The 27,980-nt window shown below is 41.0% G+C and overlaps 1 protein-coding gene across 1 annotated transcript in view; it reads right to left on the bottom strand.

The window, feature by feature from the left end:
- Positions 1–27,980, bottom strand: part of LOC108792626 (tetraspanin-4-like) — a 64,592-nt gene that overhangs the window by 35,034 nt on the left and 1,578 nt on the right. The window lies entirely within an intron of this gene.

Below are 27,980 nucleotides of genomic sequence, written 5' to 3'. Positions count from 1 at the left end.
TTAGTATGATCAAATTCAAATCATTACTGGCTTTGATCTCCTTCAGTAGTTTTGCAGCAGCCCCCGCTAGGCAATGGGAAGTCCATGCTAATTAGATATTCGGTCTCCACATACCCCTGGGCTTCCTTTCATGTTGTTTCTGACAAGAATCAGATAAAAGCCTACCCAAGAATACAAAATATTTGTAAAATAGCAAAGTAGAGGTATTAATTCAAACAACCTACCACAAAGGCTTTGAAGGTTCATAGTATCATGGTGTCACCATCCTGAACATCTGAATGGTCTAGCCACAGCAGAGACTGCATGTTGATATGTATCTATACTGAATAGATGACTGAGGATGACTTATATCAACTAAAACTTTTACTGTTTGGGTCCTTTTTCTAGAGGTAATGGAGGAACCATGGACTGTAATTTCTTCTGACAACCCATAAATCAACTATACAATGTTTAGGATAGCTGCCAATAAATCGGAACTAATAATAGATTAACAACAAGAAAATGCTCAGATTATCTATAATTGCATCTCTTAACTTGAAAACAGCCCTTGTTAAAATGTCATTGCAAATGTCACCAGGACTCTTTTTCCAACCACTGCCATAAGGACTTTACCATCAGTTGTGATAACTGGACAGCCAATCAACAATTAAGAAAGTAATTAACATCTGCCTTGTACAAACTTTAAAATCCAGATAGCAATCATGAATAAAAGCATTGTTGGAGTCTAATGTTGAGTCTTTCTATTGTTGACAATGGGAGCAGATAAAACCCTAGAGACTTGTGTTCTAGGCTAGACTGACAGGCTTCAGAATTTCACATTACACTATCCACTTCGGCTAAAATCTTCACAACAATGCCAGAATTGACCAGGCACTCTTAAAAATGTGTTTGAGAAATAAATGCTAAGCAATTAAAAAGGAATTATACTTTCTTTGCACATATACTGCATCTTAAAACAGTTGAAGGAATAATTGCAGTTATAAGTGGTGCTCTGCAATCAATTTCAGAGTAATTATCAGAGCCCTAGATATTAATGAAGAAAAATCTGACTTCAGATGACATTAACATTTTCAACAATCCATAAATGATGACCTTAAAAAACAAGCAGGCTGGTCTTTACTGGTCTTCAGAGATTGTGCAGCATATAAATTGTCGGCACTCTAAAATACCTAGAGAGTAATAATACATAATGCATAATGAGCAAGGTGATGCCAAACTTCTAAAAAGTGCATACAGCCAAGAATTATGTTCACTGCATTTTATGCATATGTTCAATTTCAGAGTGCTCTGATAATGTAGCCTATTAATATCCCTTTAAAATTGACAGGATTGAAGGTTCCTAGTAGGGGATCTTCAGAATTTTGCCAGCAACAACATTGCTATTCTGCCAGGAAGTTGTAGAAGATATCCTAGCTCTTAACTAACCTCCTGCTTTGAAAGTTATAAGTATCATGTGCCCAGAGCAGGATAGAAAATACATGGTATTAACTCTAGACCTCCCTGTACAGCAACCATTAAATGGATGAGGCTAAGTAGGTAAAAGGATAAATACATGTAATCTAAGTATTTTAGTAAATCAATCTACTCTCAGGAAACATCTGATGGGGTTTCCTTGGAAACTGCCAGTTTTAATGGCAGAATTTTTCCCTATATATCAAAACATTTTGATAATTTCGTTCTGCAAGTTCACATACAAAGATGAGGTCAAGAATAACTAAGATGTAAAAACTGGTGAGAACAAAACTGAACTTTCAATAGTGCAGTGATCCAAAGCTTGTTGCAAGAATATAGTGCTATTAAACCTTGGTCAAAGTTTGTTCATAACACAAAAGACAATGTTATTCGGTTCACATATACGTCTAATGCAAGGAAAACATTCTTTATACAAATGTAGGAGAACCACATTATCAGTCTTCTTGGAAGTGAGTGAACATCCAGATTGAGCGATGTGTTGACATTGCCTCCTTGAAACAGATGGAGGAGGTTAATGAAGATTCAAAGGGAGTGCATACAGATAGAGATGTTAGTTTGGAAAAGCAATAGAGGAATTCCAAAGTGGTACAAAGAAAAAAAAAAGAAAGTGATGGGTCTGAAAGATTATAACAAGATGGAAAGCATAGGTCAAGATGTCATATGGTCCCAACTTGTGCTTAATTTAGACTCCATGACCAATCACTTCATCTATATATCCAGCTGGGAAAAGTCCTCAGTGTGGTTAGTCTTTGTGCATAACAGAATCTGCGTGATGTGGTTATTTGTAAATCTTTGTCATCTGTAGAAGGATCTTTGACATAAAAATCACTCCTTAAAAGAGTCAAAGATGAATTCCCCCTGCAGAGCCAGCCACATAGTCTTTAGTAGTCTCTTCAGGAACAGGTCAGTACACCAGACCCCTGGTAGGGCATCTGTTCTTCTCAGATGGAAAAAATATCTTCTGCTTTGCTTCTCACTTACCTATACCAGTGTAAAGGGCAAAACATTCAGGATACCTAGAGACAGCTCAAGGGCTTCCCCAGTCTTAGGGACACTTCTATATAAAGCCACTGAGTCTTGTGCTGCATTTGCATGGCTAACTTATTCAGTTGAAATCAGAATCCCCCAAATAGCATTGATAGCTTTGAAACAATGTTAGGTGAATAAAGAAAATCTGCTTAGTTTGGCTTCTTGAGCAAAAAAAAAAATCTTACAGGGGACAACGCAGCAAGAGGACAGAGGATTGCAGCGAAGGTGAGTTGCCAGCTGCAGCAAGAACACTCTGCATCTTACACAGGCTGGATAGTCGTCAGAGGTTCGCTTTCATTGTTCTGCATTATCAGCAAAGAGCCACTTTCCTGAGTTTGCTCTCAGATGCCTCCAACCTATTCTTCAGGGAACAGTGTGTATTCCGAAAACACTTTCCAGTTGCGGCTCATCATTAACCTCATGAAATCCATTAATAAGAATTAGAAACGCAAGAAAACAAAAAGGAATTCCTGATATGAAACCCCAGAACTGCAGGAGTCTGTGCTAAGTCAATCAACTGCTTTTTCTATGGCTTGTCTTTCTTTTTTAAACAGATTCTGTTTTTTCCAGCGACGATGACATCTCCAGATCTGGCTGACAACGGTAAGGGAAGCTTGGGAAAGAGAGAGGAGGAAAATATTTGCAGTCGATGCACAGAGAGGGTCGAAGATGTGTGAGGAGGGAGCAGGGGACCAGGGAATTGGAAAGGCATCAAAGTAGATGTAGGCAGAACATAGGAAAATGTATTCAGTGGTACAAAGCAACGACAGAGTGGGTTAACACAGATAAGTGGGACAGAAGGGAAGAGACGCATGCAGCATGAGAGGCTGTGCCACACATATCTAGAGTATATGTATATATATATTCAAACAATGTTCAAACAATACATGTAAAATAGGAATTATACTAGATCCAAAGTGGAGCAGCACGGCTTGCTGAGGGGTGGGATGTCACCCTGCACTGCAATGCAGCAACTTGTACTTTTGTCTGTAGAAAAACTTGCACTGCCACAGGGTCAGCGCTATGCTCCTTTCACTTTTTGTTGATCTGGGATATTTAAGGAGCTTTTTTTTTTAACATCAAATACAAATGGGAGCTGACAGATGCAATGTGTGGCGCCCGTTCAGCAGCCTATTTAACCCTGTTCTAAAGAGTGCCAATGACTGATATGGAGAAACAGGAGAATCAAAATGATGCAGCAGTTGCCTGTAGCAACATAATTGTATTATTTCTCCAGTGGGGGAAAGATGAATCCTGGCTGAGTGCCCTAGACAACAGCCCTATTTTCCTTTGTGCTAGTTTATTTTTATATAGATACATAGATATAGATGTTTTATATTAGAAATAAAATTGGTAGCATGTGGCAATGCAGCAATCAAATCTGCTTACATAGAAATACCTCTAGTAAAATATAGAACTAGTGTTGAAGCTGACTCATTTTCATTAATTATGATTTGTACTAACTAAAAAAGAAAATGAAGGGCTAAATTACCAGAAGTGACGTTGCTACCCAGAATACAGTTGAAGCAGAGAACGAAGGTGCCACCAAATGAAGAAGAGTCCAAGGTGTTTTATTGGTAGAGATTTAAAAAAAAAAGCATCAAAGACCCAACACATTTAGGGGTCAACACAATCCAACTTAATCAGGGCTATGTTACTACCCAGAATATCAGCAAGCAGATTTAAAGTATGAAAATGATCCGATTTTGCTTTAACATGTCTGCCCCAATGGCATTAAAGTTGAGCTCCATAAGAGCAGCTAAATACGCAAATAAAATACATATGAGAGCTGTCTCTGTACAACCAGTTCTGTGATTTACACAGCTCTGCGCACAGTACAGGTCTGTCTGGCAGGGCAAGAGACCTCATTATTCTCTGCCGCAATTCAGTAACATGGGTCTCCAAGGCACCTCCAGCCTGTGACTGGATAATGAAAGGAGATACAGCAGATTAATGAGCTCAACTCTCTTTGCAGTCTCCTCCTACCACCATGCTCCTTGGACTGCCACACAACTGATTGGCTTTGTGTGCGGCTTCTCCCTCCCCTAGTCTGAATTCTGCTGTAAAGGGACTGTAAAAGGTTGTACCAATGCAACTTCAAGTAATGTGTTAAAAAAATAAATTATGTATTGATGAATACAGAGCTGCATTACTTTTATATCTACCCATCTACCCAGAGTTGAGCTTTAAAAAAAATGCAGGGTATGAGGTTTCTGACTGAAAATGCTAGTTTTCTAGCCAACATGCTACTTCTCTGTCTTTAATGATACTTTTATGGCTGTCATGCTGATACTCTGTCTATACAATGACATCCCCAATGTTTCTATTATGGCAGGTTTGCTTTATTGGGAGTAGAATGTACTAGTTTGCTGTTCCATCTTTTCATGCAATCTACTGAAGTGAGAAAACTGGGGGAAATCTAATGTGTCTGGGTTTCCTGAAAAAAAATCAATCCGCATTGTCCTCTGCTGGAGGAAAAAGCTAACTCAGATTGAAGTTTTTTAGCCAGTACTAGCAAGCATGTATTTTTAACTTCTAATATACAGTATAATGCTTTATTGTTGTACATATAGGCGGATGGTCCACTTTAATCCAACTGTAGAGATGCATGCTGGGATAGAGGTACTATCATAGGCCTTAAAGTACACCTTTCCTAAGAGAAATATGAAGGGTTTCCATTGCCAACATCCATTTTGAAATGCTAGTTGCCTGTCTGTTCCACTGACACTCTTGAACCACTGACCTGGAACAAGTATGCATATCTGGAGCTGGAACAAAGTCAGAATGCCTTCTCTTCATATTTCTGAGTCAGGGTACTGAAAGTTGCTGAATTCAGATGTTTAAAAATGCTTAAATATTAAAATGCCTAAAAATGTAAATGCTTAAAAAATAAGAGGTTTAATATGACATTCGGACAACTAGCACTTGCAGAATAAAAATACACTAATGACAGCCTCCATGTTTTTGAGGAAAGGTCTCATTTAAAGTCCAAGTCCAGACTGGGCAAAAAAGGCAGCCCCCAGCACAACTTAAAAATAAAAAGAGAGCTCTGGCTGCAATACTAACCTCCTCTCCGGCGCTGGTGCATTATTTAGGCAAGTCTCTAGAATTTCCAACCTCATTATATATTCCTGGAGTAAGCCTTTATTAACCTGTCATGATTTACGTTTGACACTCCACATGGTTTACAAAGGGTCTTGTTCTCATTAGCATCAAATGTAAAATGCACCCATACAACCATTCTTCTCTTTCTCCCTGACATTGACATGTCTGTACAGTTTGTGGAGCAAGTGTTTGCTAGCTGGTGTCCCACTGGGTAATCAGTAGGTTATTATTCAGTTGAGCATTTCTCCCTACTACAGAAACAGGGAACCAGAAGTCCAAATGCAATAGTCACTCCCAGAATTTTCATTTTGTTTTCGTTCCATTGACTTCCCTATTACTAAGTTTTTGTTTTGTTTTCGTCACGAAAAAACATGCAGGTGACGGGGAAAAAATGAACGATGCATGAAGATTTTTCGTTGATGAAATTAACACTGCCCCACACACACAGATTCACCTGCTCAGAGACCCAGCATTGGCTTTCTTTCCGGGTAAATGATAACCAGTGTCATTAAAACAACTTCCTGTGAGTACATGTAGTTCAGGGCTCGTCCCCCCAACTTGGACTCACAGAAGAATGCTGCAGAGAGCAATGTACGTCATTACATAGCACTGCTCTCTTCAGTTCTTAGGGTCTTTCCACCAATGGAGAAAGGGAAAGGTAAAAGGGGACCAGTGGTATACACTACCAGACCGTAGATACCTAAAAAAAAATTGATGTATATAGTTAAACCTTTTCTTTTTAAAGGCTTGAGGGGTGTTTCAAAGGGGGTGAGCAGCAATGGTGGGGTGCTCCCCATTCTGGAGTTGGGTTAAAGTGTAAATTGCTTGATTTGCTAGCAGGAAGGCCTTTTTGCAGTAAAGACATACTATACAATAAATGCTTCTTACTTGCCTGCACTAGCAGGATTGTTTTTGATTGTGCACTGAGCTGAGCATGCAATCTTGGCATGCCTTGGTGCCAGCATACATCAACTACCATGCGCATGAGTTATGTCATCCCAGGCTAAGCAATCAAGATGGCTGAAAATACCCGAAGAAGACTGGGTGCAAATAGAACATAGTAACATTTTTCAAAGGATTAAAAATGATTCATTGTATTCTTCTAATTTTGTTTATGTATTCATTTCTAATTCCCATTCACACCTGACCGTTCTGTCACATTTCCCGAAACGTGACAACAATCAAGAAGAATCCCATTACTTTTAGTGGTAATCCTTCATATTTGAGCACAGTGTGGCTTGTAGCTTGAAAAAGTACATGAGCTTCATTTCAGGCAGAATCGCCCAATAGAATGCAATGTAAGTACCGGAACAAAAGTTTATAATGTGTGTTTTTTGAGCGATTTTGTACCATTGTTCAAAAACGCTCAAGCCTGAAACCACCTGAAAAAACATGTGAAAAAATAATTCAAAATCACCTGAAAATGCTCAAACATAATAGGATGTTTTGAATGAAGCACCACCAAGGTAGCTCACAGAGCTGGATGGCAGGTAAGCAATGCAGACTTTAGTTCTGCTTTAAGTCAGTAGTTTGAATGCTTGCAACAGCAGCAGGACTGTTATCCAGAGTTTCTTATACACATGGTATCGGTCATATTTTTGTTCGATACGTTAAGAAAGCTGAATCACTAAAACCCTAGGTAGTCTGTGACACTGATATACATTTATAGGTTAGTAAATTATCTACGTAGATGGAGAAAACTATTTTTGCTTTTTCTGCACCATACGGATTTCCTGATCTCACTGCAAGTCTACCAGACAATGATTTCTGAATGAAAATAGTAGACTCTGCAGTATTTAATACAGAGCTGGAGAAATCCCAGGAACCAGGTAGCCAGTAATTCTTAAAAAATACAGCTGGTGCCTAACTTGTAAGGTTTTCTCTAGTTGTTCTCAATAGAGCTGGCACCTAAAAGAAATCCTGATGACTCCTGGATTAGACAGACTGGCTTACATATTAATTTATCCACCCCTTCCTAATAATTGGTAGTGGGAGACCGTGTGATCGCATGAGAATATGGATAGCATTTGTTGGATCCAATTGGGAATTTAACAGTACCTTTCATATTTTCGCAGGCAAAATTACAAGAGTTGAAATGATAACTTAATCTCTTTCTTTGTGCCCCCCTCCCCCCCCCCATATATTTAAAAAAAAAACAATTGTCAAGTTATACTTAAGGCCCCGTTCACATTGCGCGATTCGCAAATCGCGCGTTTGACGCGCGATTTGCATTTTGCGTGATATCGCGCGATTTGTCACGCGATTTGGCGCAAATGCTTGCATTGAGCAAGCGAGAATCGTGGCAAAATCCGCTACAAAAAGGGTCCTGCTGTAGCGACACACGACCCGCGACAGCAGGACCCTTTGCCCCATTGAGATGCATTGAAGAGTGATATCGCGCGGTAAATAGCCACGATATCGCGGGAATTATGGCGCGATAAATCGCTCAATGTGAACGGGGCCTAAGGTCCCCACACACCTTACGATAATCGTACGATAATCGCGGGAAATCCCGCGATCGTACGATTATCGCAAGGTGTGTGGAAGCCGTGCGACCTCTACTACTGTAAGGTCGCACGACTTTTAACTTACGGACATGTTCGAAAACCCGCCGAGCATCGTACGCAAGCGCACACTGCCCATTCGGCATTGCGGTCATCGGAAGCCCGCCCTTCAGGGGGCGTGGCTTGCGATCATCGCAAGTACGATCTGCCTATGCAAGATAGGCAGATCGTATGTTTTTTTAAGTACCTTACAACCATCGCAAGACTTTTGTTGTAAGGTGTGTGCCCAGCCTTACCCTCTCCACGCTCCAGCACTATCCCCAGCCCTCTCCTCTGTAAATTGCTGGCAGTCCTGTTTGGGCAGACAGTCATGTAATTCTGTTAATTTCCTGTGAGTCCAACCTTTCATTTACTCACCTGCTAGGGGGTACTATTGATGTCAGCAGCCTCAATAATAACCCCCAACTTTGGTGTTAATGGCAGCAATAGTAACCTCCAGCATTGGTGTCATTGTCCACAATAGTAACCCCCGGCATTGGTGTCAGTGGCCTCAATAGGACCCCCCAGTATTAGTGTCAGTGGCCTCAATAGTAATTCCTAGCATTGGTGATATTGTGCACAATAACAACCCCAAGCATTGGTGTCAGCAGCCTCAATAAAAAAAAAAAACAGCATTAGTGTTAGTAGATGCAATAGTAACTTCTAGCATTGTTGACAGTGGCTTCAATAGTAACTCCCAGCTTTAGCACCATTATCCGCCATAGTAACCTCCAGCTTTGGTGTCATTGGTCACAATAGCCACCCCCAGCATTGGTGTCAGTGGCTGCAATAGGAACCCCCTGCACTGCGGCCACTGGCAATGATATTAACCCCCACCTCCCCCAATGCACTAGTGTTCAGCAGCAGGGATATTAAACTGTTTTATACAGCAACACAATGGCTGATAGGTCTGACTGAAAGCAACACACTTACTTTGTCGCAGAGATTTTACATCAGCAGTAGTTAAGCAGGAAGGTTGACTGACTCTGCTAAATATACATTTGGCCACTAGAGGGAGGACATACAAATCTTTCTATGCAACGCAGTCATCGAATTATACACTGAGTGGCCAGATTATTATGACCACCCCATCAGTACTTCGCTGGGCCACGAGATGACTCCACGAGATGACTTCGTTGGGCCGCCTCGTGACTCCACGAGATGTTGAAAGGTGATGCGAGGAATCTGACACTGCACTGTTGCCCTTCTGTTGTCTTGTACCAGTCTTGCCACTCTCCGTTCTGCCCTAACATTGACTAGTCGCTGACGGCCACAATTCGCACGTTCAGACCCAGATTTTCGGCTGACAGTCCAGTCTTTAAACACTTTAACAACAGCTGCTCTTGAACATTTAACGAATTCTGCTGTTTTGCTGATACTTGCTCCATGGCTTGAGCGCCAACAATCATGCCACGTTCAAAGGCTCTTAAATCGCATTGTTTACCTGTATCTTCAGAAAAAAATCACTTCTACTGTTGTGGTAAACAACCTGCTTCCCTATTTATAATGGTGTGGCCCTCTAGCAACTACAGCGCGAAATTATAGCTAATTATAGCTAATTTGCCTACAAACGTCAGGTGGCCATAATAATCTGGCCACTCAGTGTAGTAAAGCAAACGTCTACAAATGTGAAAGTCTTAAATTACTTTAACATAAATAGCAAATAATAACTGAAAATGTGTGCTCACTCAAACATTGGTAGGTTTGGTAAAACAAGGTCACTAATAGTTCTTCCACATATATCTGCACATAACATATTATTTAAAAGGAATCTTGGTATCACAGCCTAAACCATCATAGAGAATGATGGGGGTTCAATGTATTCTAAGGGTCAGTTCCACTGTAGTTTTATTTAGCAGATTTAAGATTTTAAGAGCAGCCTATTTATTGGTAATGTTCACTGAAAAAGATGAATATCTCCAATCATGTTCATGTTCACATTTAAATGATCTGGAATTAGTTTAACAAGCTGTCTTTGTACTGCTAAATAATAAATGCCTAGCGAAGCCTCCATTATAGAAATATCATAGCGGGAATAACAAGCATGCATTTATATGTAAGTATTACAATGTCAGCCTGAGCAATGCTTTCTTTACACTAATGTGTCAGATACATCCCACCAGGCGGTGACATGCTCGGCTCTGTATAAATATTTAGATTCTGGAATTTGAGGATTGATGCTAAGGGTCTGTTTTCATTGGATTGCTAAGAGTAATGTTCCAGAATGACACCTATGAGAAAGACAAGCTATGTACACATGTCCTAGTAACTAACAGAGTTCATGTAGCCCCAGAATAGATGAGTGCAGGACATCTGTGTGAAATGTGAGATTCCAGGAAGACCAAGTCCGTATCCTTGGGATGGAACAGAGGAGGTGACCTCCTTTGGCCTCCTGACCTTCTCAGAAATGGACCTCATTATTTCAGGTTAATGAAACAGATCTGCTGGTCTGCAGACAGTGTGCACCCATTGCCTTATTTCATCCACTAACAAAAGGAAACTCCAGGTACCATAAACTACTAATGCTATCCAGACATCACTGCAAGTTACTTCTAAATCAAGTTTTTCATTTTGCCTACAGCCAGATTCAGATGGCTTCTTGATGGGTCTGCAACCTTTTGATACATGATCCAATGTAAACTTCTTTCTAGCTTACAAAGCCATAAGGTGTCACTGCCTGCAACTGAATTCCCAAACTATTAATATACTTTGCATTATAGAAAATCTATTGGGACAATGGCACCATAATTCAGTCCTGTCATGGCTGTGGTGGAGTTGATAATTCTGGTGGGAATCTCTATCCAGCTGGGCAATACAAGTGTTCATGTATATGGTCCAGCCACATCTGGCCACCGTCTTGTGTCAACAAAAGGCTTAATGGAAAGCATAGAAGTAATTTGCAATGAAATTCCCTCTCCAGCCTTCACTATGTGGTTCCCATAGTGCTTTTAGAATTATTACAGAAGATTTATATAGCGCCAGCAGTTTGCGCAGTGCTTTACAAAATGGGGGGAGACAATACAATCACTGGCAGAACTACCAGGATCGCAGAGGTCGCAATTAGGAACGGGCCCTGACGGTTTCCGCCAGTTGGGGGGGTGCCCAGAGAGGAAGAAGAGTGCCTGTAGCTGGGGAGGTGGGGAGGGGAGAATTACATTTTCCAGTTGGCAACGTGGCAAAGGAGGGGAAGATACAGAGTGGCGGTCCAGGTAGCATGACCTTTGGAGACAGGTGTGGTAATCAGCAGGCACAGACAGAGAACGGGGACAGAGAACTGGAGGATGGAGAGCTTCAACTACCGAGGGTAGTTGATACTATGTCATCCTCATTCCCCCTCCATCACTTACGGATATCTGTGTGTATACTACCCCCATATTAACCACCATGGGAAAGAGCTGCAGAGCATCTGCCTGCTTGGAGCTGTAGTCCCAGGAGGCACTATCGGCACCTTGGCTGTTAACTGGCCCCCCAAGTGGTAGAACGTGAGGGCCCAGTTACAGCTACGACTCTAGTAGCTCTGCCACTTGGGGGTGCCCGGACAGGAGGAAGACGCGCCTCAGCTCCCCCAGCATGCAGCAGGCCAACTCTTCGCAGCTCCTTCCCATGGCGGTGGGGGGTTGGGGGTTTCTTCCTCCGGGGCCCTGAAGTTTCTAGTTACACCTCTGAGTACAATTACAATTCAATTTCAGTACAGGAGATGGCCCTGCTCGTGAAAGCTTACAATCTAGTAGGAGGGGCAAGATATATAAAAGGTAATAATTGTTTAGATTGCATTCTTCCTGCTCTATTGCTTTCCTTAAATAGAAACCATTTTGAATTGAGAAAGTTGGTCTGATGACCAGCAAAATGTCTTCAAGAAAAATACAGCAAGCCCAGTTGCTTTGATTTATATTTTACAGAGAAACTATCAAGGCTTTTTTTTTTTAACTTTTTTAATTTTATATCTGTTGTTTACTATTTGTAGAATATCTTTCTTTTATATATGGGGTGCACCCATGAGAGGAGCAGTGGTGGATCACATGTTAGGTAGGTGTAGTGTGCTTACTCTGTCCTCTAAAGTAAATGTGTTACTTTGCCTTCTATAAAGAAAGTGCAGGTTCACTTTAAATAAGTCTCCATAAGCACCCAAATGGTCCTCAGAAACGATTCCAATAGAGGTAACATTGAAATGAATGTATCTAGGTATACTGTAACAGCTTCCCTGCATCCTGAGAGTTGCTGTCACAGATAAGCATACTCCAAAAATAACTCCTTTATTGATTGATGTCATTTATCAGTACAGCAAAGTCAGGAAGATTGGACAACATTTTTCCTCCACTGGGGAAATGAAATATTTTAATGTCAGAAATACTGCTGGGGTAAAATGACAGCCAGAGCTTTTTATGTACTTTCTGTCAGCAGCAGGAAACAGTGTAGTCAGAGCCATGTGTGGGAGTTTTAGAGATCCTGATTACCCAAACTAATACATTAAAACAGGTACAAGTACAAGTGTTATTATCCTCCTGTCTATGTGGATTAATAATAAACTGTATAAATCCAGGTGCTCCATAATGAAATTACTGACCAAACTTCCTTTGCTACTGACTCTTCCCCCTCCTGCCCATATGCTTAACCATTGCCCCTACACAGATTATTTGCCGTGATGGCTAACCGTATTAGCCACTTGTAAAGCCCATAGGCAGAAGGCAGATAGAACAAGTAGCAGCAACTAGAAAACTTGGTTGGTAATTCCATTACAATACACCTGCTGTCAATTTTGCCTTCCCTCAAAGGTTAGCACCAAAAGGGGTCTAGAGACATTAAAGAATGTTTGCCCAATCTGACCATTTATAGCCAGGTGAGGATATGTTTATAAGTTTGTAGGCACCTCCAGGACTCTGCCGAGCCTGCTTGGGGGAAAGTTATCAAGTGAGAGTAAATTTACTGACTAATCGTCCTATTTTCCCATCCTCCCCTGTCCACAGTGTACCACTTCTATCTTCTATAGGCACAAATATGTGGGTTGCCCGATGCCAACTAACATATATGCAAAAGGATGTTGTGTGAGAAAGCATTAGGCAGCTTTAGGCTGACCATATACCAGTAGAAGGTTGTTCTAAAAATGTGTTTTCCGACTGCTCGTTTAATTTTCTAACAGTTAATGGGGTCAAATCGATGACGGACTTTGACAATTGTGACGAAAAAATTGAAGGAGTAGGGTGGAAAATTTTCTAACAGTGAATCTGGTTTTCATTCCAGAAACTCCATTCATTTCCAAACTCAAATGTTAAAATCCAACGTAATTTCGAACCAGAGTGTCAAGTCTTGGTGGCATTATAGAATGTTTTATCCGAGAAACGTATCCCACCTCAACCTAACCACTGAACCATCACGTTCTCAAACAATTTATCCCCACACAGCTACCTCCTCATGTGTCACTTATCCCTCCCTTTTAGATTGTAAGCCCTCAGGGGCTGGGCCCTCCTTACCATCTTGTGTTGAATTGTATTGTGATTATAATGTATTCCTTATATTGTAAAGCGCTGCACAAACTGTTGGCGCTATATAAATCCTATGTAATAATAATAATAATAATAATGTTTTGACGAGGTTTTTCGTATGAACGTTTTTATGAAAATCTATCAGTGTATGGCCAGCCTATTCTTGTGCTAGGTGCCGGCCTTCATAATGTTCGCTACTATTGCCCTCAGTGATGCCTTGTAGTTAGTGGTCCTTTGTGCATGTTTTGCTTAGAAATGTGCAAATGTTTATCCTATTGAGAGAGGAGGAAAAGCTGCAGCCACACACCACGGGTGCCAGCTTATCAAGAGGGAAACATAACTGATTACAGACAAATAACAAAACTGTGCAAATTATTTGCACAGTGTTCCTTTTATACAATGATTATTTTCTTCGCAAAATGTTCTATTCGAATTTTTAACTATCAGGGTTATTTACTAAAGGGTTGAGAGTTTGGAGAGGGTATGAGAAGTGAACAATCTAGGACAACATAGCTGATTTGGAAAAGTTCTCCATTTCAGCTCTCTTTCCAGTTCAGCTATTTTGGCCTAGATTGGTCACTTCTCCTGCCTTCTCCAAACTCTTTACCCTTTCGTGAATAGCCCTGTATGTGTGCAATTGTTGTTTTATGGTATGAAATTGATATTTAAAGTGAATCTCCAGCCAAAACTGTTTTTCAGTAGAAAAGAGGGTAAAACCCTAGGCAATTTTCTAATGACTATGTCCCCACTGGGGAGAATCGCCTTCTCTATTTGTCCTGGTGACTATTATGACATAAAAAATGAATGAAAATCTCAAAGAATAACAAAAAAACAAACAAACCCCAAGGGTCTTACCACTGCCTACTCTAAACAAAGCCATGTTTTTAAATACACTTCCACGACTTTAACTGGCCACAAATTTGTAGTGCCTTTAAGGAATTATTTTACCTGCAGCTAAATAACTTTTTCCAGCTCTCCTCAATAGACACCTCATAGAACCTCACATATAGCACCAGTGAGAAGCTAGCAGTATTTTAATGAGCAATACATAATCAGCATTGGTCTGTGTGAATTGACCCCAATGTTTTTATAGGAATGGCCACCATTTCCCCCCTGCCATCAGTCAGGGGTACTTCTTATAAGTATAAAAACAAAAAAGAAAGCAAGAAAAGGAAAACAGGTAGGTGGAGGGGGTAAGTAAGTATGACAGAGCAAGAAACACATGATAACAAAGAGCAGAAATGCGCTGAGATACACAGAGAGGAATGAGAACTATTCTGGTATGAGGAATTCAGTTTCCACCACATCCAGCAGTTACTAGGAGACAGGGTGACCGATGACCCTCAGCTACTGGCTTCCTCCGGGTGTCAGTGACTCTGCTGTACTGGAATAAACATCTGCCCTGACCTTTCACTGACTGGAGTTTTATTACAGAAAGGCTGAAGACAATCAATTACTGTATAGTGTAGTGTCTGGGGCTCCACATCTCAGCCAGCCTCGCTGAGGTTATTTTGTTTGCAGCCCAATGGTTCACATGGCTGTACATGCTACAGGTTTTCTAATGGTAAGATCAATTTCAATAATTTATTAAAATCATTAAAAAATAAAATTAGACAGAAAACCTAATATGGGCAAGTATCTGTTTTGCCTTAGACAATCCAATAAGATTGAAATTTTCATTCTCCAACTGTCAATTTCCATTATTTAAAATCATCGTCAATCAAAAATGATGAGAGTCACTTATATCCGGTATTTATGCAGAACATTACAAAATCCATAATCCATAAAAACCATTCCCTGCCCTAGAGTTGCAAATTCATATGCTCCAAGTACCTTCTGCCCAACCTGCTGTCCACATCCAGCACTCTGTAGTGGGAGCATTTATTTTTAAAGGGGCATTTGGCAGTGATCTCTACCAGCTTGTATGTAACATGTCCCCAGTCTCTCACTTTCTTCTGCAGTGTGTCTCCATTTTCCAACCAAACCTGTAAAATGTCTCCAGTCTTTGACCATCTTTTTCTTCTTTAGCATGTCTCCAGTCTCTTGTCAGTTCCCTCAAGTATTACATCTACCGAACACCATGTGCAGCCATTTGGTGATGCCAGGGGCTGCAGCTGAGAACCCCCATAACTCATAAATTGAAAACCAATCCAGTGCAATATAAGGTCTCAGACTTTACATAGCATACATAGCATATGTTCTCTGATGTGAACGGCTACCCTTCTCCAATGCAGCAGATGCCAGGACTATGCTGAACCACAAATGCGAGACATATCCCAGCACAATAGCCACTATTCTCTTCCACCTCACCTACAAAACAAATGGACCCCAATGTCCTAAGCAGCAAACGGATAGTCACACACTGGTCTTTACAATGTGTAGCTGCCACTTCCTCAAACTGCAAATTAACATCACTCTCCTACAATCTAAATTGCAGCTGTTATCCTATAATGCCAAAGACCGTCCTTATCCCACACACCTTTCTATAAGAACAGATTTCCTATAGTGTTTTGGGTTCATTTTAATCTAATTCTTTTACATTCAGTAAAACTACAATCAGTTTGAAAAACTGTTGGTTTATATCCATGTTTTCTTACATAGAATCTTTGTTATACAAATAAATATTTAGGGGGTTGTTCACAAAGCTGCCGAAGGCAGCTGAGTGATTGACCCAGCCGAAGTGAAGTGAGCCCAACGCTGTTCGGCTATTCACTTCTGGCTTGTACGGCTGATTCCAGCCGAACATCGGCTGCCTTCGGTCAGCCGAACATACTGAACCGAAGTTTAGAAGGAGTTTGACTCAGCCGATCGAACATCTGGATGGGCTGAGCCAAAGCTCCGGCAGCCCTTTCGCCCCTATTCTCATACGAACGGCAGTAAGTGAATAGCCGAACGCGCCGAGCGCAATTCGGTTTGGCTATTCTGCTTGGTACCTCCGAGATACCGAGCAGAATAGAAAATAAGTGAAATGAATAAAAAAAAAGTTGAAAAATTATTTTAAAATGTAAGAAAACAGGAAAAAAATAAAAAAAAGTTGAAAGAAAAGAGAAAAAAGGAAAATGTAAAAATAATGGGAAAAAAACGCCAGGAAAGATGTCGGCAAAAGAAAAACAATTGGGCAGAGCTAGCAGTGACATATAGCTCCGCCAAACTGATTCCTATTGGCTGGTACCTGCCAGAGTCTTCTAGCAGGTCCAGGCCAATGAATAACAACTGGGCGGAGCCAGTCATGACATCACAGCCGGCTCCGCCCAGTTGTTATTGTTTAATGACAGATAAGTGTCTCCAGGTCATTTGGGGACGCTGAATTGTCATTACAACTGGGCGGAGCGAGCCATAAGATCACGGCTGGCTCCGTCCAGCTGTCATTTGCATGGAGATTGGTCGGCTACGGCTGACCTTTCTCCACGCTTCGGCTGTCAGCTTGGCTCAATCAAGCTGAAGCATATGCCTTCGGCTGGGCTGAGCCGCTTGGCTGCCTTCGGCTGCTGTACGGGTTATTGTGAATAGCCCGTACAGCAGCCTTTCAATTCGACTGAACCGAAGGGCGAGGCAGCCGAAGATACCCGAAGGATCGGCCGAAGCTACGGCTGGATCCTTCGGCTCTTTAGTGAATAACCCCCTTAATATAGGATGTGCCTATGAAATAGGATTCACAGTATTATGGGTTTCGTAAAGAGAGAACACAGCAGAAGCGGTTTGCCTTAAAGCTCTCTCTTTCTATGTATCAAAGTCTTTCCTGAATGTTGTTGGCCTTCACTATATTCAGTGGTATTTTTCTTTGTATTGTTCTTGAAAAAACTCAATAAATTTTGATTAAAAAAATCTCTCTCAAATTGACTCTACTTGCCAAATAACCCAAACAGGCAAACATGGGGAGGAAGTATTGCTCTGACTCATTTGGTGGAAGGTGAGTAAATTTTAGTTTAAGTAAGTAAGCTCTGGTTTTTTTTATCAAAGCAGTTAAAGTGCAAATTTGAGAAATCCCCACTATATTTTATGTTCCCAGTCACACAGCATACCTAAAAATAATGTAAAAAATATATTTCTTATGCTATAGGCTATGTTAGGTTAATATGAACATGTAACCAATACAAAGTAAGTTTTATCCCAAAAAGTAGAAACACAGTTTAAGTATAAACATAAAATTTTGCCCTCCGTGCTATTTACCTGACCATATAATAATAAAAAAAGAAGAAATATTCAAAACCACTATACAGACATAAACAGGTGGAGGAGGATGAAGGAAATGTTTCTGTGTCTCTATACACCATTACAAACATTTAAAACATCTTTATCCTCCCTTCCTCTAAAGCAGGTTATTGAATTTCCTCTCAATGTAAACTGCTTTGGAAACATGTCCCTAAAAGCGTAACTGGGTGGAGCCTAGTAAACTTGCACTTTATATGTTACAAAATATTAATAATAATAATAATAATAATAAATTCATAATTATGTAAGACAATCATGTGCCGAGCTAAATAAGTACAATTCAGTGAAATATGTGATGAACAATTAAATATATGAGTATATGCTTTACAAATATATGCAGAAAAGCATATCAAAACCTGAAAATAAGTGAACAGTGTGAAAAACAGAGTCCATTGTGCAGCAATAAAAATCGTGCAAATAAATGCACGGGATAGTCCACCACTGGATAGATCCAAGATCTCTTTCTCCCCTCTCTGGAAGTTTGGATCTATCCAGAGGTAGATTATCCCCTGCATTTATTTGCACGATTTTTATTGCTGCACATCCCCTGGACTGGACTTAGTGCAATGTGCACTTCACTCTGTTCACTTATTTTCATGTTTTGATATGCTTTTCTGTATATATTTTTAAAGCATATACTCATATTTTGATTATAGTTCCACCTTTAAATGATTCAGTTATATTCAAATAAAAACTTATCTAAAAGAAGACATTTATCTGCTTTTTTTTCCACTCTGAAACCCATTAATTATATAATCTGAAAGGGACACTTTTGTAAACCACCGGTGACCACAAAGGTCAAAAAGTATCACCCAAAAGGATAAAGCAAGAGGAAGTTTGGTCAGGTCTGTGTGCAATATCAGTAATGATGAGCCAGCTTCCCTATTCAGAATATATGAGGGAGAGGACATGTCAGTGTCACTTGAGGAAGTCAAGCAATGTACATAGAGTTTAATTTGTGCACTGTACTGTGCAGCATTGTGCCGAATCATCACACGTCTTCCCATCAGTCATAAAACAAGCCAGAGAACACTCATCATCCCTGAAAGTTCCCTTTGGGACTATTCAACCCATACGTTCACTGCTATTGCGTGGGGATGTGCTAATTTCAATAAGCACAGAAACAGATTTCACCTTTTATGACTTAGCAGCAATGAAAAATGATTGGTAATTGCACATGAATAACAAGTGAATCTGGGCAGATCCATACTTCCTTACTTTCTAAGATGGGAAAGAGGGACAACCTTTAGCAGTAAGTATGCAGGCAAAGGGCAAACTCCCTACAATGCCCCTTGTTATGCGGTTCATGAAAAATTAATGAGAAAAAAATGACTGGTTAAAAACTCACAGGTGCTTGTTCCATCATTACTTTTCCTTTATACTTTTTTGCAATAATTAACAGGTCTATGTGGAAGATTTAGCAGTGTATTTATAAAACATTCGAAGAGCGAACAGCTCTGCGAACATCTAAGTTTTAGATTTGCATCATGGCCATTAGATGGAGCCGAGGAGTATAGAAATTTCCTATGAGAGCTGATCTCATGTTTTATAAAAGCACCCCTGAGAGTGGTAAAGCCTTTCTCAAGCAGGGTTCTGTGGAACCCTAGGGTTCCTCCTGAATGTTGCTACGGCTTCGTTGAGCAGTGAGTAATGTCATATTGAGCTCCTACTTATACTGACCACCAAGGGGCACATCTATAGTGACCAATAATGTCACTTCAGTTTTTACTGTCTGCATTTCTTTTGTACTACTTTGGTAGTTAATTAGTACATCCCCATAGATATCTGTGCATCTGACCAAAAAGAAGGACAACTGAGGAGACAAGAAAGACAGGGGGATTTGGTTCCAAAAGAGGGACAGTTGGAAGCTTTACAAATCCAGTCCGCTAATGATTTTGCTGTGCAGATGTAAAAATCTGCCTTGCCAGGGGGATATTTTTAGTACAATGCCCAATGAGTTTGTGGTATCCTATAGGGATTGCACTGTGCAGAGAGCAACGTTCTTTTTTCAACCCCCTTGTGATGTCATATGCCCAATACAGAAGCTCTGTTCTTCCTTGTTAAATGTTACCCTAATAAAGAAGTACAGTACTTCTTTACTGGGTATAGGACATCACAGGGAGTGGGGAATCATGGCCAACAATCCTCTGTGTGCCATTTTGCAACTACAGTACACATGCCATCCCCACTGCATCCACGATACTCATGCACCTAAGTGCACAAACTTAGGTGCATGAGTGCATGAGGTGCAAGAGAACCAAAAGTCCTTTTTACCAATTCCCAGATAGGATGGGGTCAATCTGCTAGCAGAATATATAACTTGTGTTGATTAAGGGAATCTATAATGGTTTACACACAAACACACATACAGTATATACACAGTATATACACTATGGCCAAAGGTTTCACACCTTCACTATATGGATAAACATATGTGGGCACCTCTCCAAATGTATGGAGTATATGTGTTTCTAGTGAAGGCTACTGTTAATGTGAAAGCATACAAGGAAATTTTAGACCAGCCTTTCTCAACCAGGGTGCCATAGCACCTTGGGGTGCCTTCTGGCTTTTCCAGGGGTGCCTCGAAATTTTCACACAGTGTAATGCCTTTCCATGGTGCAGACAGGCTTCTGACATGAAGGGGCAACTCTAATGTGAATGGTGGGGGGGGGACTCCGATGTAAAGGGGGGGCTCTACTGTGAAAAGGAAAGACACTGTTTCAGATATTTGTGTACTTCCAACCTTGTGGCAACAGCTGCCAAAAAACTGCACTGTACCAGTTAATACGATACGGGTGTGTGGCAGATAATATGGCTATAATATAATTACTACAACATATGTTAAAAATACAATTCAAATCTTAGTCAAGCCTACAAAAATTATTATTATCATTGTATATTAGTGTTAGGCACACATCCTGACACTCAGGGACCCTGAGAATCAAATTCCTGTGTCCCCTGCCATGCGCTGTGGTTCTGTCCTCCAACCCCTACATTACTTCTGTGTTCTGCAGTACTGTAGGGGTCGAAACATGAAACCACAGTACATGGTGGGGGGACACAAGCATCCAACACTACCAGAAGTATCAAGCTGAAGAGTCGGATTGAGGCTGCAGAGCTTGAACTTAGTGAAGGATTAGACAAGTGAATATAATCGTGCTTCTATTTCATGAAACTACCATTTAGACTTTTTCCCCTGGCAGACAGGCAACCCCTGGCAACGTGGAAGCTGTGCTTACTAACATCCCTGAAACAAAATAGTTGCCTGGCTGTCAGGCAGATACTTTAAGCTTAGCAATACTTTGACTTGTTGACTTAGAACACTCCAGAAGCAGCAGGCAAAACCTTTTTATTTGGGCACTGTAGCATGAGCATACTAGAAAAAACAACAGGCTATAACAGGCAATGAACACTATTTACTTGCTTGGAATATCAGCTCAGCTAGAAATATTTTTGAAATGGCAACAGTACCCTTTAAGCGGATTAGAAAAAGAAGAACAAATGTAAAAAATGAAGAAAAGCTGGGCCAAGGATAACAGGGCATGTAGCAATCTTCCCTTATTTTTCTTGCAAGAACATTACTCAGCACTCAGTCCAATTAAACAGCACCGCCAATGTGGAAATAAATTGTCTCCTCAGTTTAGATTTAAGAAAACAGAGGTCGTCATAGCATACATTTGCAAATATATGTGAAGCCACAGTGCCATGGAAAAACATGACATTATAATTTGTGGACAGTCCTAGTCTAACCTATGTTAACACTCTATCTCTGAAGCCACACAACCACGTTAGAGCACCATGATGGACTGCAGTGGCTGAACACAATTATGTACAGTATACATGCAACTAAAACCTTTGCTTTTAATCTCAGTGTTAAAAAGGGTTTACAGTGTGGTTCTCTGCACTACCTAACTGGACTAACCACTGGTGACATTCTTTATTGTTCATTAGCTGCGAGCTGGCCCTCCACATGCACCTTTCCTATACCGGTTATAAATAGATTTTCTAACATTTTCTGGTTTTGCTTTTTGAAGTCCAGTCTCGTGCGCTTGCTGATGAGTCTACAGTCACAACCTAATGCTGCTGTGGCATCTATATTAGGGAGGCTGGTAGGATGAAAACACTGAGATTTCTGTGAGGTCAGACCTTGTGTTCTATATAAAACACTGAGACATGCAGCTGGTGCTGCCTCAGGTCCCCCAGCATCCTGTCTCTGCCCAGTCTATAAATACAGCACTTTACAGCACTCCCTTTCCGTCCCATCACACAAACAAAATGAAGCGACTTGGAGGGGGAAAAAATGAAAGAAAATTCAAAAACCTAAACCTACATAAATAACCATACATAAACATATACAGAGGGTAATAAAATCTGTAAAGCATTCATGATTCCAAAACATTTATATCTGGAAATATAGAGAGTGGATTCCTAATGTTTCTGCTGGTAGGCTAGTTCCATTCAAGAGAAATCCTCAGCTGTCAGCAAGTCTAATGGAAGGCCAATTCTTCTGGGAGTGTTAATCACCTGGGTCCACCATTGATTCCTCCCACTGACCTCCACTTCCTCACAGGACAAAGTAGTGACCTGTGGGTCGGTGGGTGGAACCAGTAAGCACTGAGGGGAGCCAAAATTATAGACACTGCCAGATATGTTGGTTTCCCCATGGAAGCTTTCTCTTTAATAGAGCATTGTTCTGTTGGCAAGACCATAGGGAAAGGTAAGATTGGCACTGGATAGGTCAGCAATGGTAGCCCTTGTACTTGTTTTAGTACCAGGTTTGTACTGGTGACTGTGGCACCACTGGCAAGATTCGCTTTGGGTTTCTGCTCCAGTGACACACTGTTTCTCCAGCACAGGAAGTGAGGGGAAATTTAATTTAGAACACAGAACCACAAGCTAACAGCACATGTCAGATGCTACATTTCTCCGAGAGAGACTAGTGTAGTATGTGGCATGTACTATTGTAGCCTTGTGTTTTTCTGAATGACGGTGCTCCTCTGCAGTCACCTTCATTCACAACAACACAAGCTGACAGTTACTACTGAAGTAATCTCCTCCGAACTAGCTGAAGACTCCAGGAGGTTGTGGGCTCAGTCTTTTATCAGTACAAAGGTAAGAGAAGTGGCACAAGGAGGGGTGCAAAATGGATAAGGGGCTGTGACTTCAGTAAAAGACAGTGCTGTCTTTACCTCCCCTCTAGACTCACCCATAATTTGGGCTCCAGCCTGGGGTGGAACTGACAGGAATAAAAATTACATTTTATTTTAAAACCACTGCACAATTTTATTAGAGAAACTGCTACGTGCACTAGATCCCCCTGGAGGATTTTTCAAGCCTTTTTAACTTCTGGTATGGTACTTCTTTAAGAAGGTATGCAGCTATTTTTTTTATATTATAGGTATATAATACACTTTTTATATATTTGATATGAGTTATGCTATGCGAAGGGAACGTGCGACAAATGTCATGTAGGCGTTATCTCAATTTGGCTGCAAAAGTGGAAAATACACTTTACGCCATATAAATAATAACAGACAGTTGTAAGCATTCCTGCCAGTGTAATATGGCTACTACCAACCCTGTAATTGCCTTTTGTGGTGCACATTGCACAACTAGGATGGACCGAATCCATCCTGTCTGCATCCAAATACGGACACCCGGACCGACACGGATGTGCAGTTTGGGTGTGCGTATGACAACGTATGGCTGCGTCCTCCCATAGGGAAGAACAGGCTGCTACATGCAGCATCTGTCCCTCCCGGTAACGGCCCGATACGGGTATGCACACCGCCAAGTTAGGGCAGTGTGAATGAGGCCATAGAGGAACAAATGTTTTGCCCATAGTAATAATTGATAGGACTCCACTGGTGGCATCAGCTGCCTGAAAACCTGTAATTATAAAGCTTTCTACTAACAACGTTCCTTGTTAGGTTCAGTTTTTTTCTTTTGAGTGGAAAGATTAAGTTTTGCTTTGCCAGATCCTAACAAAGAGTATAGCTCATCCGGTATGAGTCACGAGTGTGTGTGGGGTAAATCATTGTTCTATTTTTTCTGTACAGTTTTTGTAATGTTTTGTAATTATTACCTTTTCTTTTAAAAATCATAAAAATGCCCTTTTTCCCATACTAGTTGTGTTCGTGCTTGAAGCACCATTGCGACCATTTTGTTTTTTTAATTTTGGATAGAGCAGGAAATAAATAGAAGCTGTACCAGGTGCTTATTGCTGTTGACATTACAGAGAATTCTTCTTAGGTCCCTTTCACATGGCTGCTCAATAGGAAAGCAGTGTATGGATCCCCTGCTGATCAAAGCAGTACAGAGCGGATGTCACCACTGTGACATCCGTGTCTGTCCAGTTTTTCCCTCCATTGAATGGAGGAAAAAAATGGAATTTACATCAGATTACCGATGATCTGGCACTATCAGGTCTGGTGAAATGGATCTCTGATCCAGTTGGGTGTAACCGGGTGCAGACGGACGCCGCTGCACCCGGCTGCCCATAGACTAACATTGAGCATCCAATCGGTCCACCTGAAAAACAGAGACACGGGCCCAATCAGTTTGCACATGTGAAAGTGGCCTTACTTCCTGTGTAGTCACAGGTACAAGATGTGAGCAAAATCTCTTCAACAGGATACTGACAGTAATGGGGAAGGTGGGAATCTCAGTCAGGTCGCTATCTGGGTCCATGTTAGGGAGATCCTCTGTCTTCTGTGTGGTCAGCAGGACAGATAGTGAGAGGAAATCTCTCCAACAGCAACAGAAAAAAACACAATACAAATCCAACAGAGGTTTTAACCCTTCTGTACTCTAACTAATACCATAAAAAAATCTGTTTTGACTGGGGTTGGGCTTTAATTCCTTAAAATTAACTGCAGAACTTTGGAATCAACAGTGCTGTAGCAAAATAAACGTGCACTCATCCTGGACATCACTACATATGTACTCGGGGACTGACACCTTCAAGAATGACATAATTACAATGTGGCTCCTGTATACTAGCAGAGCTCCGTGGATGCGCCTGGCAGCTACTGTGTCAGTCTATGGACACCGCAGACAGTTTAATTGAAAACTGTAGGCATGCATCAAGCAAGGTAATTGCACCATTGCCAGCACTACATGTCGTATCCACTTACCAGCAAATGTATATAATCTCAGGTTATATGACCCTAGATTCTTTCTGATTGTCAGCTCAGCTGCAGCAGCTAATTAGCTCTAGGCTCCTCACTGTGCCAAATTACTGCAGCTAGTTAATGGGGGGTGAGGTGAGGAGTTCAGTGCACTGCCTTACAAAAAAAAGGCATTTACCCAGAAGCCCTTTCTGTTTCTTGCAAAGGGTGTTTTGCATTTAGTCCATGGAGACCATTGGCTTACGTCTCATTACTTGTAATTATCTTGTGCTGCTTAAAATGCTTAAAGCTGAACTCCAGGCTCAAAGACTTTCATTTAAATTTAGGGAGCCATTCAGTATGCTGCTGAAGGCAGCCAAGTGAATAACCGAGCTGAAGTGAAGGGAGCCGAAGCCTGTTTGGCTCTTTACTTCAGCTGTGTACGACCATTCATCAGCTGTCTTCGGCTCCCTTCACTTCCTTGCATTTTCGGCTGATAGGGGAAGAACACCTTTGTCACTTCACTCCCTGCTGTTCACACCTATTCTCATATGGGCCGAACAGCAGACATTGAATAGCAGAAGGCAGCCATGCAGCATTCAGCCTGGTCATTCTGTTCGCTACCTCAGAGGAGGTCAATCTAATTGTATTCCCCCTCGAACGCATGTTCAAGGAACGCATACATTGCACATGACATGCACCTGGTTGCATACCCACTCATGGAAGACATTATTTTATTCCACACTTACTAATGAACTGCTGCCGCAAAATGAAAGATTTGACAGATCCTGACCCCAATGTAAACAAAAGGGTGGAGCCAGTGGTGTAATCACCATTGGCTCCACCCACCTGTTTACATTGGGGCCGGGAGCTGTCAAATCTCTCATTTTGCGTCGGGAGCGGTCAGGTGCAGCGGGTGGCAGGATTATTTTTATTTCAGAGAGTCGCGCTCATCGTGATTGACATTGGATTATATCGCTGGATGAAGTGATTAAGGTTGGATTAGATGGATCTCTTTGGGTTTTGTTTTTTTTTAGAATAAAGGAATTGTTAAAAACTGTCTGTGTTTTTTTGTTCAATTACAGGATTTTTTCAACAGTCTGGTGTGTTTAGTTGCTTTTTATTTAACTCTTTATTGAATCAGTAGGGGTGCAACTACTCCTTACTCATTCACAAGGGGGGGGGGGCGGCATCTGGGTGCCCCTTTTGTGAAAGGGGAACACAGATGCAAATAAACCCCCATGTCCGCAGAACCCCAAAACCATCGGGCCAGGGTTGTGGGAAAGAGGTCCTTGTCCCAGTCGGCATGGAGAAAAAGCTGATTATGTGTATTCAATAAAAATTCCCTAGGCTAAATAGCATTACTGAATTAGTGAAACTGGACTAAAAATTGTGAAAAAGTATAGAATTCCCAAGATAATCTAGAATATTAACCGTGCTCTCAGAAACAAACTGCATCATACAAAAATGAAAGCTATTAGCATACCATCAAAGAAAGCATGCTCAAAGTTTGCATATCTTTATTTAGAGGAAGTGTCTTTATTCAACCTCAAATACTATGTAACTATGTAACATGTTACAATGAAACCAGAGATAAAGAATATTTTCCATGTCACGTAATCTTTACAAAACTCTGGGAAAGTTTCAACATTGCCTGTATAACTCATAAGAAGAAATGTTATCAAAATGTATTGCAACAGAAGAGATGAAATGCAGCCTGTACTTGTATCACTGGTGCAGTGCTCAGAGCTGCATGGAGAGCAGTAGACATGCCTACATGCACCAACTAAGGAAAAGATCCGTGCTTTGATATGAAATTGTTCCTTGATGATGCAGTAGTAGTACGTCCTGTGTGAAGGTGTCAATTTCTTACAGAGCACTCCATCCATCCTCCAAGGCTCAACCATCCCATGCATCCATTGGAAGAGGATCCAGATTATAGGTCAGATGATAGAGCTATGGGGGACACCTGGATCCTGTGCAGCGGATGATGAGGCATACTTCAGCAACAAAACACTGAGGAAATCAACTGCCGGCCTCATTAGTTTGGCTGCTCATAATAAGATATCAGTGTGTTTATTGAATTTCCAATTAATGCAATTGATCTCTTGAGTTTATAAATTTGGTCACATCATCAGTATCTTTTGAACTGCCGCATCCTTGATTTCTAGTGAATATCGTGACAGATTTATTATCCTAGTTTATGTTTCATTCCTAAATGCCTTTGCAAAGGAGAAATGTGCCGCCCCAATGGGGCATAAAAGTTTTATATAGATGAGAATTTATATAGATTGTTTTGTCCATATCATTTTCCTATGGACGTTTGTATAGTTAGTTATATGCTGCCATCTAGTGGCCTTTTGTTGTAATGTACATGTTTTTCTGTAATTATTCCTCATGTGACGATGTATTTTCCCCTAGTGTAGCCCCACCCTTCTTCCTGTGTGCAGTACTTCCTGTTTCATGGCCACAGTTAATAGCCACATGTAACAAGGACACACATGTAATCTGCACAGTACGTAGGAAAGGCATCATTTTCTGACCGCACAATACTATAACCGTTCAACTGCTGTTCCTATCATCTGCTGTAACCCTGATGTTAAAGAATAAACACCTCTTTTGAATGAATCGGTAGTTCAGCTATCTGACGAGGATTGTCCGCAGTGAGTATATCTGCTTATACAGGCCAGGCATAGAGGTCTCAGCAAGGGATATATCTCGCTATCACAACGATCGGAGTCAGAATAGTCAGAAAATGCATAGAATTCTTACCCTGGACGACGGCTGAATAGGTGCCTAATCTGCAATCAAGCTCAGTGCCAGAGGCCATCTTGTGAAAGCACATGGTCGCACAAGCTTACTGCACTTCATGTGAATGTTGAAAACTGTTTCTGTACATTGAACTGTGTTACCCCACCTGTCTAAGCTGCTGTTCGTCTTCTTAAAGAGACAGTACCATTTTTTGCAAAAACGTGAAAAATGTCTAGACAAGGCTCTGAACACTCTTTTATGGCTGAACCAACGCAGAT

Source organism: Nanorana parkeri, unplaced genomic scaffold, assembly GCF_000935625.1.
Source record: "Nanorana parkeri isolate BGI_ZX_2015 unplaced genomic scaffold, ASM93562v1 scaffold665, whole genome shotgun sequence".
Lineage (NCBI taxonomy): Eukaryota > Metazoa > Chordata > Amphibia > Anura > Dicroglossidae > Nanorana > Nanorana parkeri.
Note: the sequence above shows the minus strand (reverse complement) of the source record. Positions and strands in the feature narration are given on the sequence as shown.